The following is a 17,068-nucleotide window of genomic DNA, read 5'->3' as shown; positions in this document are numbered from 1 at the left end:
AGTGCCTGCCTCGGATACACGAGGCCCTAGGTTCGATTCCCCAGCACCACGTATACAGAAAACGGCCAGAAGCGGCGCTGTGGCTCAAGTGGCGGAGTGCTAGCCTTGAGCGGAAAGAAGCCAGGGACAGTGCTCAGGCCCTGAGTCCAAGGCCCAGGACTGGCCAAAAAAAAAAAAGAGAGACTTTTGAAAAGGTCAGGCAAAAGGCTGACAAGTTCACAGGACCAGTTAACATGAACAACCTGGGAGAACACATTCTGGCCATGAGCCAGAAAATTTCCATTTGGAACATAAACCCAATTTTTCCCATTATAAGGAAGGAGGAATAACTGGACTGGAGGCAGGAAGGGAGTGTTTAGGGGTATTTGCCGGGGGGGGGGGGGGGTGGGCAACTGAGTAATGGACTGGTTGGGAGTAGCCAGTCAGAGGCTAATATATATACAAATAGCAAGTAACAAAGGCAAGAATGCAAGTTTCTGTCCAGATGGAAAGTAGACAAGTATGGATATTAGGTGGGTAAGCAACTATTCCACTTGATCTCCCGGCTCTGATTAATTTTGAAAGGGTAAGTTTAAATTGACTCCATTTAAGATGAGACTTCATCTCCTCTTACACCTCGCCATGGTTCCTCGTTGTCAGGATTGACCTCGTCCTGAAGGTCTAGGTGTTCATTGCTTGGATAGCTTGTCCCAGTTGGCATTCAAGGGGTTTGAACTCAAGGCCTGGGTACTGTCCCTGAGCTCTTCTGCTCTAGGCTAGTGCTCTACCACTTGAGCCATGGTGCCGCTTCCAGCATTTGGCCGGTTACTATGATATGAGTCTCTTGAGCCAAGCTTCCAGTCTGGCTGGCTTTAAACTGAAATCAAAGGAGTCTTGGTCATAAAATCCCTTTTTATTTCCAGTTAAAGCAACAAGGAGACCAATAGGAATAGAGCTTACCTGTAACTTGTTGAGAATTGACCAACAAATACTTTCCAGAGTTCTGCAATGACAAAACTCAGTAAATGTGATAGGAATCTCCAAACAACAACTGATTCACACTGTAGAGTTCCTTGGGCTACCTAACCACTAGCATTGTGCCAAGAATCCAAACTTGGCACCTTTATTTCTATTTACCAAAATGCATCTAACTGCAAAATAGCATAAAAACCAAATCATATCATTTCTTTGCATATATACCCTTGTTGTCTAACTTGTGGGGATTAGCATTACCAACAGGTGGAAGAGAACATGAATAATAATCAAGAGGGCAAAGGGTCAGCTTCAGTCTCAGCTTCAGTGGATCCGAAGTGGCTTGTGTCTTCCATCCCAAGTCAGCAGACTTAGGCATGTGTGATGGAAGCAGGCAGGAGAGATGGGTTGGATCTGGGTGAGGCTGTAGTGGCATCTCAGAGTCCCCTAGAAAGATTGCAACACCTCCTGTTGGGTTGCCTGCAAATTTCTACACAGACTGGTTAAAGACATTTGAAATTTCCCAGTATTCCCTGTTTGCTTACCCTGAATACTCTGGCTTTTGCAGGCTGGTGCCCTACTGGTTTAAGCAGGGTGACAACTTAAAAAAAAATATTTTAGAAGGCTTGGGCCTGTAACCATCTCTTACAAGTACAGCCTAAAATTCATAGTTGGTCCTCATGTTCAAACTTTTTCCCAGTCACAAAATCCACACAGACCAAAGGCCAATAACCAAGTCTACTCTCTGCAGCAGCCATGACAGTTTCTGAGACATGGAGGGGGAAGACACCAATGCTACCCCAGTGCAAACCTGTGGCCACCAAACACAACTCGGGTGCTTTTAACCTTGGAGTAAGAGTCACAGACATGTGTCTTAACTTACTGCATACTTGAAGTCTCGGCTGCAACTCTGTCATGACAGGCCTGCTATAAACCCAACTCTAATCTTGGAAGTATACACAGTACTTAGTCTTTCAGAACTGAGCAACTTGAGGCAGGCAGAGCCAGGGCAGGAGCGCTCTAGCACTGTCAAAATCTTCACAGGAACACCACCAGTGATTCCTAGACATGGCTAGGCTGGACAGGCTGATGACGGTGCCAAATTCACTTCATTTGTTCCCTGAGCAGTCTCCCATGCATGAGAGACAGAATGAGGAATCACCAGTCGTGAAGCCATGCAGTTTAGGAACAGATTGTGGAGGCAGCTTCCTGTAGCCACAGACCACCACGGTCCACACAGCTAGCACACATGTCAACCTGCATCCTGTAAAGCAAAATATCAATCCTGAGTCAGGAAAAGCAAGGTCAGCAGCCACATTTGCACACTCGTTCCACAATGACTCTGGTCCCTTGATCTTAAAGAGTTTATGAGAGCACAGGAGAGAAAACAGAGAAGCAAAATCTTAGTCTATACCAAAGAATTGTCAGGATCAGATGTACACTTGACTTTTAGCATAGATGGGCATAAAGAATCACACACTGGTTTTACATCGTTGTACTTATACCATGTGCTGCATATTTGAACCTTTTGGAGTTTTTCTTAGACACATTTGCTTGTATCCGAACATGATCAGTTTGGGTTTAAAACCTGTTTTGTTTTGTTTTTTCTTTTGGCTTGGAGTCAGGTGATTGGAGTCAGGATTGCCTCCAGGCTGTTCACTGTGACTCCACCCACAGGCTGCAAGGATCAGTTTAACACAAGACTTAAAATAAGTTAAAATAGTAGCCAAAAGCAAGTAATTTTGAAACCACCGTGCCAGTTTTTACATATTTTACACACAGACAGACAGACACTTCTGCACAAGCTTTGGGGTGCACTTAGATTTTTTTTTTAATTGGCCATGTAAGTTTTCTGATATTCAAGTGGCAAAATGACATTATTTTGTCCATATTTTAGAGCCATGTGGTCTGTTAGAAAGCAAAAAAAAAAAAAATACCCTTCACAGATTATCTGGTGAGGAAATGGAGAAGCCACATTTTGAGAAACCAGTTCAGCTCCAATGAGGAGCTGAAGTGGGATGCTATGACCAGAAAAGGTCCAGGAGATGGGAGACAGGACACGAACAGAACACAGACACGTGGCACGGTGTAATGGCGGCAGAGCTGGTCAGAGCCTTAACAGAGCCACAGCAAGACACCTTCACCTCCGAGCATTTGAACTGCAAGGTGGCAGTTACAGAGTTCAGGGTGGGGGCAGAGTTACCAAGTTACCGGGAGCTTGAGTCTCTACATCCCTGCCCAGCCTCCAGGAATTCAACACATCCATGATGGGGGGGGGCGGGGGAAAGGGACTCCACCTCCAAGAGTTTTGGAACCTTGATGGAACCAAGATGGCGCTTGTTAAAACCAATTCTATTGTCCACCACATGGTCAATGCTAGAGAAAACAGGATTTAGCCAACAACAAGCAGAACTTAACCGAATCTCCAAGCTTAACAAACATCAATAACAAGAACAGAAGACTTTTCTTTGTGTCTTTCAAAGCAGATGTTAAACATTGGTACCTTTGGAAGCTAGTACCAGCCCATTCTGTATCACAGGTAGGAAGGCAGAGTTTAGAGAAAGGCAGAGAGAGAGAGAGGGAGAGAGAGAGAGAGAGAATTCCATCTGCCCAAGTGCTCATAGAAGTTACGTAAGTCCTGTAAAATATCAGAGGTCCCCTGTCCCATGAGGAAGCCACATGGAGTCCAACTTTGAGGTCAAATTTGATTGCATGGGCTCAAACTTGAGCAGCCTACCTGAAGCATTTTAGAATGTCCCCCACCCTTGATGAGTGACCAGCGGAGCTCAACTAGAGCTACCCCTAGAGTCCCAGTGGGGCTCTGTTCAGCTGACTCCGAAATGGAGTGCTCTGTGAGGGAATAAACAGCTAATTCGTGTTGTCACACCAATTGCTGATTCCCTAGACCTAGCCCTGTGACTTATGGTCCCTGGGAGTGGGGCTCGGAATTTGGCGCCAAGATTTCAGTCAGTGCAACCCGGTGGTCTTGTCCCTGTGGCCTTACGGGAAATCAGATCCGAGCCCCTGGCTAATGGTCACCCATCCTGGTTGGAGGTTCGAATCCATCATTGTTGTGGTGGATGGAAGTAGAGCGCTCAGTCAGGAGAAGTTACCTCGGTAGTCCTCTGGATCCTTAGGACAGCAGAATAGGTCCCAAGGTGCAGCTTGAGCAAATCCACCGGGGAACCTATCCCGGTTTCGGCACCAATGAAAGCATAGGTTCCGGCCATCCCAGGGGACCATGCGGAGATAATCACAGACAGGAGAAGAAGGCTCATAAGGAGGTTTATTCGTGGGGCCTAGTTCCCACGGGAGAGGGAGCTACATGGCGCCTGTACCTTATCCAGGTGGCAGCTTCTCTCTGGGGGTAAAGGGGAAGTAGGTAGGTAGTGAGTAGGAGTGGCTCATTAGGTATGGGTGGATCTGGGGGCTAATGGGAGGAGCTGAGGACCTGAGGCAGGGGAAATGCTAACAGTAATAAATAAAATAACCCATCAAAAAAGGAACAGAAAGGGCTGGGGATATAGCCTAGTGGCAAGAGTCCCTGCCTCGGATACACGAGGCCCTAGGTTCGATTCCCCAGCACCACATATACAGAGAACGGCCAGAAGCGGCGCTGTGGCTCAAGTGGCAGAGTGCTAGCCTTGAGCTGGAAGAAGCCAGGGACAGTGCTCAGGCCCTGAGTCCAAGCCCCAGGACTGGCAAAAAAAAAAAAGGAACAGAAAGAAAGGAAGGAAGAGACCAGCAGTTAACCAGCCAACTATGACAGAGCCTGGGCAGTGTCAGTAGTGTGGCTGGCCAGGAGTTTACTCTAGTTTATTTTGGCCTTCCTAAAACTCATCACCTCCTGGATTTCCAGGTATCTGGAAGCTAAAATCTCATGTAAGAAACACTTGTGAAGCAAGGCTGACAGCTCTGCTTGAGGCCTGGACTAATGGCTCTTTCTCCAGGGGCCAGTGGGTTGTTTTCCCAGGTGAGTCTTTTAAGATCTCATCCTTGTTGCCTGAATTCTTTTCTCACCCCACCCCAGGTCATTTTAATGAAAATTCCAAAGTCCAAGCCAAGAGGATTGAATTGCTCTTAATCCTTAAACAGGACTGTCACCGGATCCCTCCACCCTCCGGAGCGATTAGTGCCCCTGCAAAGAGAAAAGCACAACAGACAGGAGGAAGTTTCTCTCTCTCTGTCACACACACACACACACACACACACACACACACACACACACACACACACACTCTTAAAAGAAACCTGTGTCCTGGCCCTTAAATCTAACTTGACCCAACTCAGTCCAGCCATCAACCCTTTCCTCCAAACCTTAATCTCCTGGTCACCTCAGCATGGTGGTGTTCACTTCCCCCCTGGACAGCTCTGATCACAGGATAGTGGTGACCACTTCCCCCCTGGACAGCTGTGATCCTTCACTTATTCTCCCACATTATTCATTTCATTGAGAAAGTTGATCGGCCCAGTGATTTCCCTCCTGCCCATGTGTGGAAATTTGCATCTTAACTTCTCTACACTTGGCATTTCCTTAGTATGTTGAAAAGCTGCATTGTAAAAGGAAATGGGAAATGAAAGGAATTATTTGGGGGCTTTTGAGAATGGTTGGAATTGTTTTTCTTTTCTTTTCTTTTCTTTCCCTGCTTCGGGCTTCCTGAGTGATTGAGGGAATGAAAGGGCTGACGACAAAATGTCTGGTCTGTGCAGGGACCTTGCTGTCCCCTGGGCTGGTTCTGCAGAGGTCTAATCACCAGTGTCAGCTCCTAACTAATGACCAGACTGCGCGGCAAGCCGGCTTCCTGTCCTGCTGAATTCTGGAAGCCACTGATTGCTGGTGGGGCCAAGCTGCCGCCAGTGCCGCCGGCCTCGGGCACAGCTACCAATGTCATCTGCAGGGGACTTGTCCTCTGAGAGGAGGGGTGAGCACACAGGGGAGGGCAGGCCCTAGAGGCAGCCACGTCAATGTACCCCACTCACGGAAAGAAATTCCTGACTCAAGACATCAAGATGGGAAGCTTTAATTTTTAACACTGAAAACTCTACTGGGCACGGTGACTCACGTCTGTAACACTAGCCACTCCGGTGGCTGAAATCTAAGGGTTGTGTTGCGAAGCCAGCCTAGGCGAAAACGTCCAAGAGACTCTATGTCCACTTAGCTTGCAAAAAGCTGAAAGTATCGAATCGCAGTGGCTCAAATGAGGTGGGGGGAAGCTCAGGAACAGTACTCAGGCCCTGAGGCCAAGCCCCAGGACCGCCACAAAATAAAAATAAACAGAAAACTCAAGTGAAGCAAGAGGAAAGAATCCCGAATGCTTTCATCATAAAGAACTGTTAGATGTGTTAACAAGTTAGATACGCTTAAGTCAATTACAGGATGAACACAGGGCCTCATTAACATGCATAGTTTTGTGTTTGTGTATAGTAACACTTAAAATGAAATAAATTTAATTTACAGGGAAGTGATTTTTCTAGCAAAGGCCTAAAAGAGGTGGGAATGAAGAAGGAACTTTTGATATGACAGACTTTAAAGAACGTGCTTTGGGAAAATTACAATGATTGATTATCTCTCAGGAATAAAATCCTATCAGCTGACATTCCACATCTATCTTCCTCTTCCTCCCCCCGCCCTTGCCCACTGTACTCCCTCCATTCCTGTTAAGCAATAATGGACACACAAGACAAGACTGGGTAGGAAGAGGTTGAAATCCTCCAGTCCGTGAACGTTATAGCTTTACAAGATGAAGAACGAGAAGCTGAACTTTGAACACAGAGATTTGGCATGTAATTGAGGTCAAATCTATTGTTAAAGTCATTATTTTTCTATGTAGTGAATTATTTTGTCCAAGTTCAAGGGAATATGGGTTGTTTAAATATTTAAGAAGCTCACTGTATGTCACATGTAGCTTAGCATTATTTGTTCCTATTTTAAACATAAAATGATATTCCATTAGATTCTAAAATTCTATACACTATTTCTACAAAAGCTAGAAAATAATGTCTACCCTGTGAAAGGTAACTTTATGGACTAAAGGAGAAGCTCTTGAACCCTAAAACTTCCATGGTCCAAACCACCTTTGTGTCAGGCACAGTGGTTCACACCTGCAGTCCTTGCTGCTCAGTAGCCAGTGCTCTGTGGATGACAGTTCAAAGTCGGCACAGGCAGAAAAGTCCACGAGACTGTCATGTACAGTTAACAAGCAAAAATCCACAAGTGAAGCCATGGTTCAAGTGATAGAGCACCAGACCACAGTGAAAAGGCCAAAAGACAGTGCCCAGGTGCCAAGTTCAAATTCCAGTACCAACACACACACACACACACACACACACACACACACACACAGTTTCTGGCCACCCCAGAAAGTACATGTAAAATTAGGCCCCGCCCGGAAGGCAGAAGGGAGAGGCTGGGCTGGAGCCCGGGTTGGGTGCGGGCAGCTGGGAGGCTCAGTCCCAGCTCCAGGAGGGGCGCACACACTCAGCCCCACGCTGGCTTTCTGACAGCCAAATGCAGAGTGAGCACTGAGCCAACGCGGCTCAGGGCCGTGCTCAGGAAGCCGCTTTGCATTCCAGAAAACCAAAATATTACAGCCCTGATAAGATACCCAGGTAATTAATTAAGCAATTTCCCCTTCCTGCTCACAGGCTTCTATTTACTTTTTAGTATAAATTATCATCCTCTTAAGCAATAAGTACGCTGTCTTCCTGTAACCTTTGAAAATGTAGCCAAACACAGCAGAACAAACAGTTCATGGCTGCATCTCTGCTTCTCAGTGCCAGCTTACACACACACACACACACACACACACACACACACACCTTGTAGATGCAATCAGTCCTTTTCATTTTTAGTAGCTCTTTCTGTATTGCTTTGCTTCTGATATTTTTACAGAATTTATTCCATGCAATCTTCTACTATTTAAGTTTTTATTTTTTTTCTTTTGAAGACACTTTTAGCTTAAAAAATTAGCTGGTAGCCAATGGCTCATACCTGTAATTCCACCTATTCAGGAGATTGAGATATGAAGATTGAGGTTCAAAGCTAGCCTGGGTTCATGAGACTTTTACCTTCAACTAATCACTGAAAAGCTAGAAGTGCATCTGTGGTTCAAGTGGTAGAGCACCAATATTGAGCAACGCATCTCAGGAGCAGTGCCCAGGCAACGAGTTCAAGACACAAAATAAAAATAAAGCACAAAATAAAAATAAATAAATAAAATACTTTTCTTTTCAAAATCACCCATGCATCTCACAAACCTCAATTGTCTGTTATAGGTTTATTGCTTGGTTTTCTTCGAGTTTTAGTTTGACCCAGCTAGGAGAAATTGGCTCATAGAATTAAATACTAGTAACAAGAATCAATCTTTTATTACTACTACTATTCTTTTACCCTTAAGAAAGTAGATGCACAAAGGGATTTCAGTGCAACATGTGAGCTTATGAGAGCAATACCTCTTGATCAATGTCACAATCATCTCCCATCTCCTCCAACCCCACCCATCCCTTGGGTTAGCGGGTTCCATTTTCACATGTGGACATTGAATATTACAACTGTGTTCACCGTCCCTCCTTTCTCCATTTGTCTGTGCTCCTGCCCTTGGCTTCAACCTCCTAACACTCCAAGTTCCCAGTATCTATTTTGTTAGACTGTGAACTCAAAGGAGTTGGGCCACCTCAATCCTCCCTGGCATGTCCCATACTGTAACCAATGCATTTGTGCATTTATGCATATGACCCTGCACATGTTTACTTATACATTTACTTTTTCCTGGTGAAAGTAGACACTTTGTCCAGTGTCTAATATTTATTTATCAAGTACCAGGAAATGGGCACGGATAAGAGTGAGTGGTGGAGCTCAGGGAAGAAGGGCAAAAGAATGAAGGGAGGGAGGGAGGAGAATGCAGGCAAGAATTCATTGCACATACCACACAATTTTTAAAAATAAGAGAAGGGTTGGGCCAAAGAGGGGTGAAAATAAATTATATAGATAAACAGCTTTGTGAATGGCAAAAAATATAATGAATATCCTAAAAAATAAGAAAAGCAAGGGAAGGGGTGGCATGGGAGGGATGGGTAGAATGTTGAAAGGAGTCACCTTGATCAAAATGTACGGCATGCCTCAACCACCTTGGTAACGCCCTTGTTCAACTAATTAAAGGTAATACAAATACTTTTTAAATTTCAAACCCCAGGACAGCATCAAGAATCTGAGTTCAAGCCCTAGGACCAGCACACACACACACACACACACACACACACACACACACACACAATAATAATGATCCTTCCATTGAAAACTTTTGAATCAGTATGTAGAATTCTATGGTGCTAACTGGGGGATTACAAAATATTTTTGCACATTACTTCATTAGTTCAATTACTTAGATGGCCAGAGGGGACATTACAAAGCTCAGAATTCTATACTGGGCAAAATCACTCCAAGGTCATGCTTGGTAGACCTCTCTGCTTCAGCCAGGTCCTGCCACGGAGTGTTTTTACAGTTTCAGATTCTGGACCTCATCAGAAAACTATTGGATGCCAAACTGTTTTCTTTTTTGAAATATAATTTTATTGTTATTATTAAGGTGCTATATAGATGGGTTAAATTTCATAATTCAAGTAATGAGTACATCTGGTTTTTTTGGACAATGTTACTCCTTCCTTCACTTTCCCCCTGTTCAAAGTGTTTTCTAATCATTGGAATAACAACACTTCAGAAGTACTAGGAGGTTGAATACTGAGAGTTGAGTTGGGGGAGAGGGGAGGAGGGTCATATCGAGGTAGCATATCTTTGAAGTTACCTATACAGCAACACCAAGCATCAATTCCTCAACGAAATTATTTCCAGCCAATTGGAAGCCTGGCCTCCATCTACCTCACAGTCACACTAAATAGAATGAGAGTTGGAAAGGATAACCTTCTCTTTTTCATGGCAGTGAGGTTTGAACTCAGAGCCTTGTGCTTGCTAGACAAGCACTTTGCCACTGAAACCACGTTTTCAGGCATTTTGGCTTTTGCTATGTTTCATATCGGTCTCCTTTGCCTTGGCGTGTCTGGACCGGTACAGTCATCCTCTATTTACACCACCCAGGCAACGCCAAGGTGACACCTGTCCATCATTATGCTCTGCTTTGTCATGTCTCAGGTGGGTCTGCAAGAAAAGAACCTAGCACCTGTGATTTCTACTGGCCGATTACTTTGTTGTAGATGTAATGTCCTGTGAGTCTCTCCGTAGGACTGAGATGCAAGATGCTCTTGATCTTTTATAGACAAAACAAGTGTGCATGGGGGGAGGGTTCACATGCATACATGTGTTGGTATTGGGGCTTGGACTCTGGGTCTTGAGGCCTTGCTTGCCTTGTTTGCTCAAGGATGGAGTTCTCTCCCTTGAACCACACCTCCATATCTGGCCTTTTACTGGTTAACAGGAAATAAGAGTTTCAGACCTAACTTCCCAGGCTGACTTCAGCCTCAGCCTCCTGAGTAGCTAGGATGACAGGCGCGAGCCACCAGCACAGAACTAACTCAAGCTTTTATAACACATTTCCCATGCAAATAAAGCTGGGATAAATTTCATGTTTGTTTTATTCTTTGAATCTCTTGCCTGTACATGATCTGGGTGTTGTAACAGAAACATCTTCAGTCTTTCTCCAAAATCTGTCATCTTTCCTGATGCCTCTTCCTACCAAATCTACTGTTTGCTACCTGGAAGTCTTCTCAGAACTAAAGGCTGGCCGGGGCTGAGCACCACGTGAGACTGGGAACCCACCTCACCATCCTGTCTTCAAGTCCAGACCTCCATCTTTCCTCCCACCTGCCTTGTCTTAGTGTGCATGAGCTAAAAGGGCAGAATCAACACAGTAGCCAGGTCAAACTTGCGCAGGGCAGGTAAATGATCAGTTGACCCCATTTGGGGACACTGCGCTCCAGGCGGACAGGAGAGGGGAGAAGCAGAAGGTGATTTTAAAGTTCCATCCTGAGCCAGATTCCCAAGGAGAACTCACAGCCGCTTCTGCCTTTTCACCGTTTTCACTGGGATGGAAATTTCCAGTATGCACTGTGCAGTCTGTTACCAATTTGAAAAATAAAATATATTACCATGATTGCATGGGGGGAAACTGGAAGTGATTTTCTCCTGGGTCGGGGGTTTAAGCAAACAGGAAGCGCTTAGGAGGACTTCATCATCTTCCACCCCGCAGTCCAGTCCACTGCCCGAGGAAGAAGTGGGGACCCGCTTTCGAACCCTCGATTAAACAGCCGGGCAATGCCGGCGGGCCTTGAGGCCCAAACCTCTGGACTCAACACTCCAGCCCCACGCCCTTCCAGTGAGTTCTCCTCTGGAGTTCTGTGAGCAAGGACCAGGTATGGGCTCTTCATTGTGTTTGATATCATTATTAATAACATTATTCTTTTCTCCTCCAAAGATTAGGAAGGTAGAAGCAACAAATAAAGTAATAAAGCAAGGGGGAAATGAGGGAGGAGGTAACAAATTGTACAAGAAATGTACCCATTGTCTTACGTAGGAAACTGTAACCCCTCTGTACATCACTTTGACAATAAATAAGTAATTATTCAGAAAAAAAGTAATAAAACAAAAGAAAGCAGAACTTTTAAAAAAAATCAGCTGGACTTTGGTAGCTCACTCCTGCAGTCTAGCTCCTCTGGAGGCTGAGATCTGAGCATTGTGATTCAAAGCCATCCTGAGCAGAAAAGTCTGTAAGATTTATTCCCTATAAATTACCGAAAGGCCAGAAATGAAGCTGTGGCTCAAGTGACAGAGCACTGGCTTTGAGCAAAAATGCTTAGGGATAGTGCCCAGATTCTGAGTGCAAGCCCCAGGACCTGCAAAGAAAGAAAGAAAAGAAAGAGAGAAAAGAAGAAAGGAAGGAAAGAAAGGAGAGAGGGAGGGACAGAGGGAGGGACGGAGGAAGGGAGGAAAAAAGGAAAGAAGGGAGAAAGAAAAGAAGGAAGGAAGGGGAGAGAGAAAGAAAGAGAGAGAAGAGAGAAAAGAGAAAGAAAGAGAAAAGAGGAAGGGAGACAGAGAGAAATAAAGAAAATGAATGTAAATAAAATAGAAAAACCAATAAATAGTAATCATACAGACCTCTTAAAAAGTTTTCTTGCCAGTATTAATAAGATAACTTTCCATAGATAGTTGAAAAGTATTAATTATGATATGAAATTTTGAAGTCTCTGTGTGTGTGTCTGTGTGTCTGTGTCTGTGTCTGTGTGTTCTGGGGCTTAGATTCAGGGCCTGAGGACTGTCCCTTAGCTTTGTGCTCAAGCTAGTGCTCTGCCACTTGAGCCACAGTGCCACTCCTGGCTTTTTGTTGGTTAATTGGGGACAAGAGTCTCCCCAATTTCCACTGGCAGGGGGTGCTTTGAACCATGATCCTCAGATCTCAGCCTCCTGAGTAGCTAGGATTACAGTCATGAGACACAGACACCCAGCTTACAGACTTTTTATTATAGCTTTATTATAATTATTTCAGGATTAAAACTTTTATAGCATCTGACAACTTGCTTGAAATTTATATATCTAAAATATACTTTGCTAAGTTACCAGCCTCAGACTTTAAATTGTATTGAACAACTTCATTTGAGCTCTCATTACTTAAAGAACAAGAGCAGCAACTTTCAGGGAAAAAGTAAAACATGAGGATTTTTAATTAAAAGAGATTATTCACTTTTTTTAAAAAAAACTCAAGACAATTTGATATTTTTGCACAGTCAAGCTAGGATGTGATTGATATGACTAATAATAACATCTGTAATTGAAACATACCCTGACTCCATTGGATTCTAGAAGTCCTTGCATAATCGTGAAGCCCAGGGGAAGCAACACAGGCAGCTGCACACCACGGGCCTTCCAGATGCTTCTGGAACTACAGCTTTCTCCCCATCAATCCATGCCTATCACCGCTCACTCTTGGACATGCTCTGAAAAGTAGCATATTTAATATTCACTTTTCTAAGTCAAAAGGAACAAAAGAGGAGGCAAATAAACTTTTTTTTTTAAAGACATACACTTTGTTTTTGTCCCAGAAATTAAAACATGCCTTGTTAAGAAAGGGGTGAGTCCATGCCTTGAGGTGAGGGGATCTCTCTAGTACGATGCAAAGCTTTTCACAGCACACTGCTCAGGTGACTGACTGCTGTTTGTGTTTGAAGCACGAGGTGTTTATTATTGCCCACAGGTTTCTTCTATGAGGAAATCGGCCGCACAACCCAAGCATTTCAGAGGCAGTGGCATCGTGCATTTTGAAAGTCCATGATTTTAAGAAGCAGTCTGTAGGAAAAAGTATGAATGCCATGTTGTTGGCAGACCAATTGTATTGCAACAGAAGATATATAAATATATATGTATATACACACATATGTGTGTATATTTATGTATATATATCAAAGATATTAATTTCAAGTTAGAAAACACAGTGACTTCTGGATTCAGACTGCCAGTCAAATGGTCTGGCTACCTAAGTTGTATGGAGGAAATTCCAAGCTGGGCGCTGGTGGCTCACACCTGTAACCCTAGCTGCTCAGGAGGCTGAGATCTGAGGATCGAGGTTCAAAGCCAGCCTTGGCAGGAAAGTCGGCGAGACTCTTATATCCAGTGAACCACCAAAAATGCTGGAAGTGTGGTTCAAGTGGTAGAGCACCAGCCTTGAATGAAAAAAGCCAAGTATGAGTGCAAGGCCCAAGTACAAGTGCAAGTTCAAGCCTCAGTACTGACCAAAAAGGAGGAGGTAGAAGAGGAGCAGGAGGAGGTGGAGGAGCAAGAGGAGGTAGAGGAGCAGGAGGAGGACAACGACGATGACAACGATGATGACAACTATGAGGAAGAAGAGGAGGAGGAGGAGAAGAAAATGAAAGAAGAATGATTTGCAGTATAATAGCTTTTGTTATACGAAGGCCATAAGGGGAAGAACAGATTATTTGCCACTTCACCAACCCCATGGGTCCCACGATAGCTCTGGCTGGTGCTACATTCTGCAGCTACCCCATGAGACACAGAAATGACAATGCATGGTCCTTCTGTGTGGACTTAATCCAGCAGAAGAGCAGAGACCTGTGTAACTTTGCGTTGTCCGCGCGGGAGCTCCTGATAACAGCCTGTCGTCTACCCAGTGTCCGAGCCCAAAGGAAACAGCTCAGTTGACCTGGAGGAAGAGAGGAGCAGCTCGGAGGCTCCCAGAGGCCACTGTCTCTGGGCTGAGCGCTGAAAGCCAGGTTGGGAAGGGATGGGCATCAGCAAGGTGAAGACGGGCAGAGGAACATTACACACGAGTGTGAGGGAAGATGCATCGAAAACAGGATGGGCCGGGTGCTTGTGGCTCACACCTATAGTCCTAAGTATTCTAGAGGCTAAGACCTAAGGATCAAGGATCAAGGCCAGCTCAGGCAGGAAAGTCCTGAGACTCTTATTTCCAACTAACCAGCAATAAAGCCCAAAGTGAAGAAGCTGTACCTGAACCAACAGAGCACTAACCTTCAGCCTAAGCGCTCAGGGACAGCACCCGGGCCCAGTTCAAGCCCCCAAAGCATCATGCACACGCACACAGTGGGGGGAGGGATTGCTTTGAACATGGAATGTCAAGAATAAAGGAAAGTGTCATTGAACTCTCCAGAATACATGTTTAAAAACTGTCACCAAGTACAGAGCTATTGTGTGTGTATATGTGTGTGTCAGTACTGGAACTTGAACTCAGGACCTCATGCTTTTATGTTCTACCCCTTGAGCCACAGCTCCATTTCTGCATGTGGGTACTTTACTGGAGATAAGAGTCTCTGGCACTTTCCTGCGCAGGCTGGCTCCACACCACAGTCTTCAGATCTCAGCCTCCTGAGTGGTTCAGATGACAAGCATGAGCCGCCAGCACCCAGCTCCAAACCATCTTAATGACGATCCATCCATATCAACAAAGTTTCTTCATTTATAAATAAAAATTCTGTAGAGGAACTAGTACCTCGCCAGCACAAGGAAACTGTGAACAGCACGTGTGCATCCTCATCCGCCTTGTCCCCAGGAAGAAAGGGCCAGCCGCAAGGAAAGAGTCAGTGCTACTGCTCTGACGGGAAAAGTGGAAAACACTGACTTTTTACCAAAAGCCTTTTGTCAGCAAAGTAAAAGTTTAATGAGCCATATCTTTTAATTAACTAATGACTCTGACCAGGAGTTTCTTTTTTTTTTTTTTCAAATTTTTATTATCAAACTGATGTACAGAGAGGTTACAGTTTCATACGTTAGGCATTGGATACATTTCTTGTACTGTTTGTTACCTTGTCCCTCATACCCCCCTCCCTCCTCCCCCTTTCCCTTCCCCCTCCCCCCCGGAGGTGTTCAGTTCACTTACACCAAACAGTTTTGCAAGTATTGCTTTTGTAGTTGTTTGTCTTTTTTTACCCTGTGTCTCTCAAATTTGGTATTCCCAGGAGTTTCTTTATTCAACATTTTAGTCACAACTAATAAGCTTTACAACTTTCTGGTTCTAAATAGCATTCGTCCTTAGACATTAGTATAGCTCCTGGTCTGATTGTTTTGTTGAAAGACACCACCCTGCCAGGTGCTGGCGGCTCAGGCCTGGCGTCCTAGCAGCTCAGGGGGCTGAGATCTGAGGAAGGAAGCTTAAAGCCATCTGGACCAGACAATTCCTCAGTGAACCAGCGAAATGCCAGAAGTGGGGCTGTGACTCAAGTGGTAGAGCACCAGACTTGTGTGAAAAAGCTAAGTGAGTGAATGAAACCCTGAGTTCAAATCCTAATACCAGCACACACACTCACGTACACATTCACACACACACACACACACACACACACACACACACACACAGTACAATGCCTGATGTTTTTACTTCTTCTTTCTAACTGGAGCAAAGTTCTAAGTGTTCTTATAGCTTGGGGTTTTGTTTTGTTTTGTAGTTGAAATGTCACGTTCCCCAGTCATACTTTCCACAGTGAAAACCAGCCTACTGCTGACACGCTCTGCTCTGGCTGAAACGACCCAGCCATTTCAACCCACTGAATCTAAAACTGTCCCTCACTTCCTTCAGGAAAAAAAAAAAAAGAACCACCCTGTGATTAAAACTTCCCATACTACCTCTAAAGTACCTTAAATTAAGAAAGAAATACACACACATGAATAAATAAGCTTTTCTTTATTTTTTATCAGAAATTGCCTTCTCCACATATAACACAGCCTAGCTTTCCAAGCTAACTGATGGCTTTGGCCAGTGGTCTTCTCCCTCCTCTCCACTCAGCCCGTAAGCACAAACAGAAAGGGGCCTTTGAGAATTTCCTTGCTGTCTTGCCACTGCCTCTGCCTCCAAATGCTCGTTCCCTGCCCCTTGCCAGCGTGCCTCAAATGAAGTGACCTCCCACTCAAGCACAAAATTCCCATAGCAAATTGAGTGGGTCAATGAAGCACTTTAAGCACTATCACCCACTCAACTTTCAAACAAGAATAGCTCTGAATTGCTTTACAGGCCACCGATGTCCATTTCTTAGAGCCTTTATTGGGCCATTATCATTATAAAATTATATGTCTACCTAGCACTTACTTAGCATCTCTTTTATGCAAGTTTCTCTCCTGGGCCTTAGAGGAGAAAACTCAATAGAATTAACAGCACAGCTACCCTCTGTTACTCAGTGTAGAGACAGAAGATGTGAACCCGTCCCGTTCTAACACACCAAGTAGGACTGGCCTACCACAACAGGAGAACACAAAAGCAAAAGGAATGGGAGTGTTAGGCAGAGAGAATTGTTGCCAGGTCCTGATCTAGCTACTCCGGAGGCTCAAATCTGAGGATTGCAGTTTGGAGCCAGCAAGGGCATAAAAATGCATGAGACTCCTAACTCCAATTAACTACCAGAAAAACCAGACTTAGAGCTGGGACTCAGTGCTAGGGCTCCAGCCTTGAATAGATAAGCTCAAGGACAGAGACCAGGCCCTGAACTCAAGCCTCATAACTGACAAAAGAAAAAAGGAAAGAAAGAAAACCACAAATGTGACTAGAAAACTAGCAAAGTAGAGCCGTGCTTGGTCCTTCACTGTGATGTCCAGAGGATGCACACCGCACGGTGCCTGCACCCTGGTGAAGCCCCACGAGCTACGGCTCTG

Source organism: Perognathus longimembris, chromosome 24, assembly GCF_023159225.1.
Source record: "Perognathus longimembris pacificus isolate PPM17 chromosome 24, ASM2315922v1, whole genome shotgun sequence".
Taxonomy (NCBI): Eukaryota; Metazoa; Chordata; class Mammalia; order Rodentia; family Heteromyidae; genus Perognathus; species Perognathus longimembris.
Note: the sequence above shows the minus strand (reverse complement) of the source record.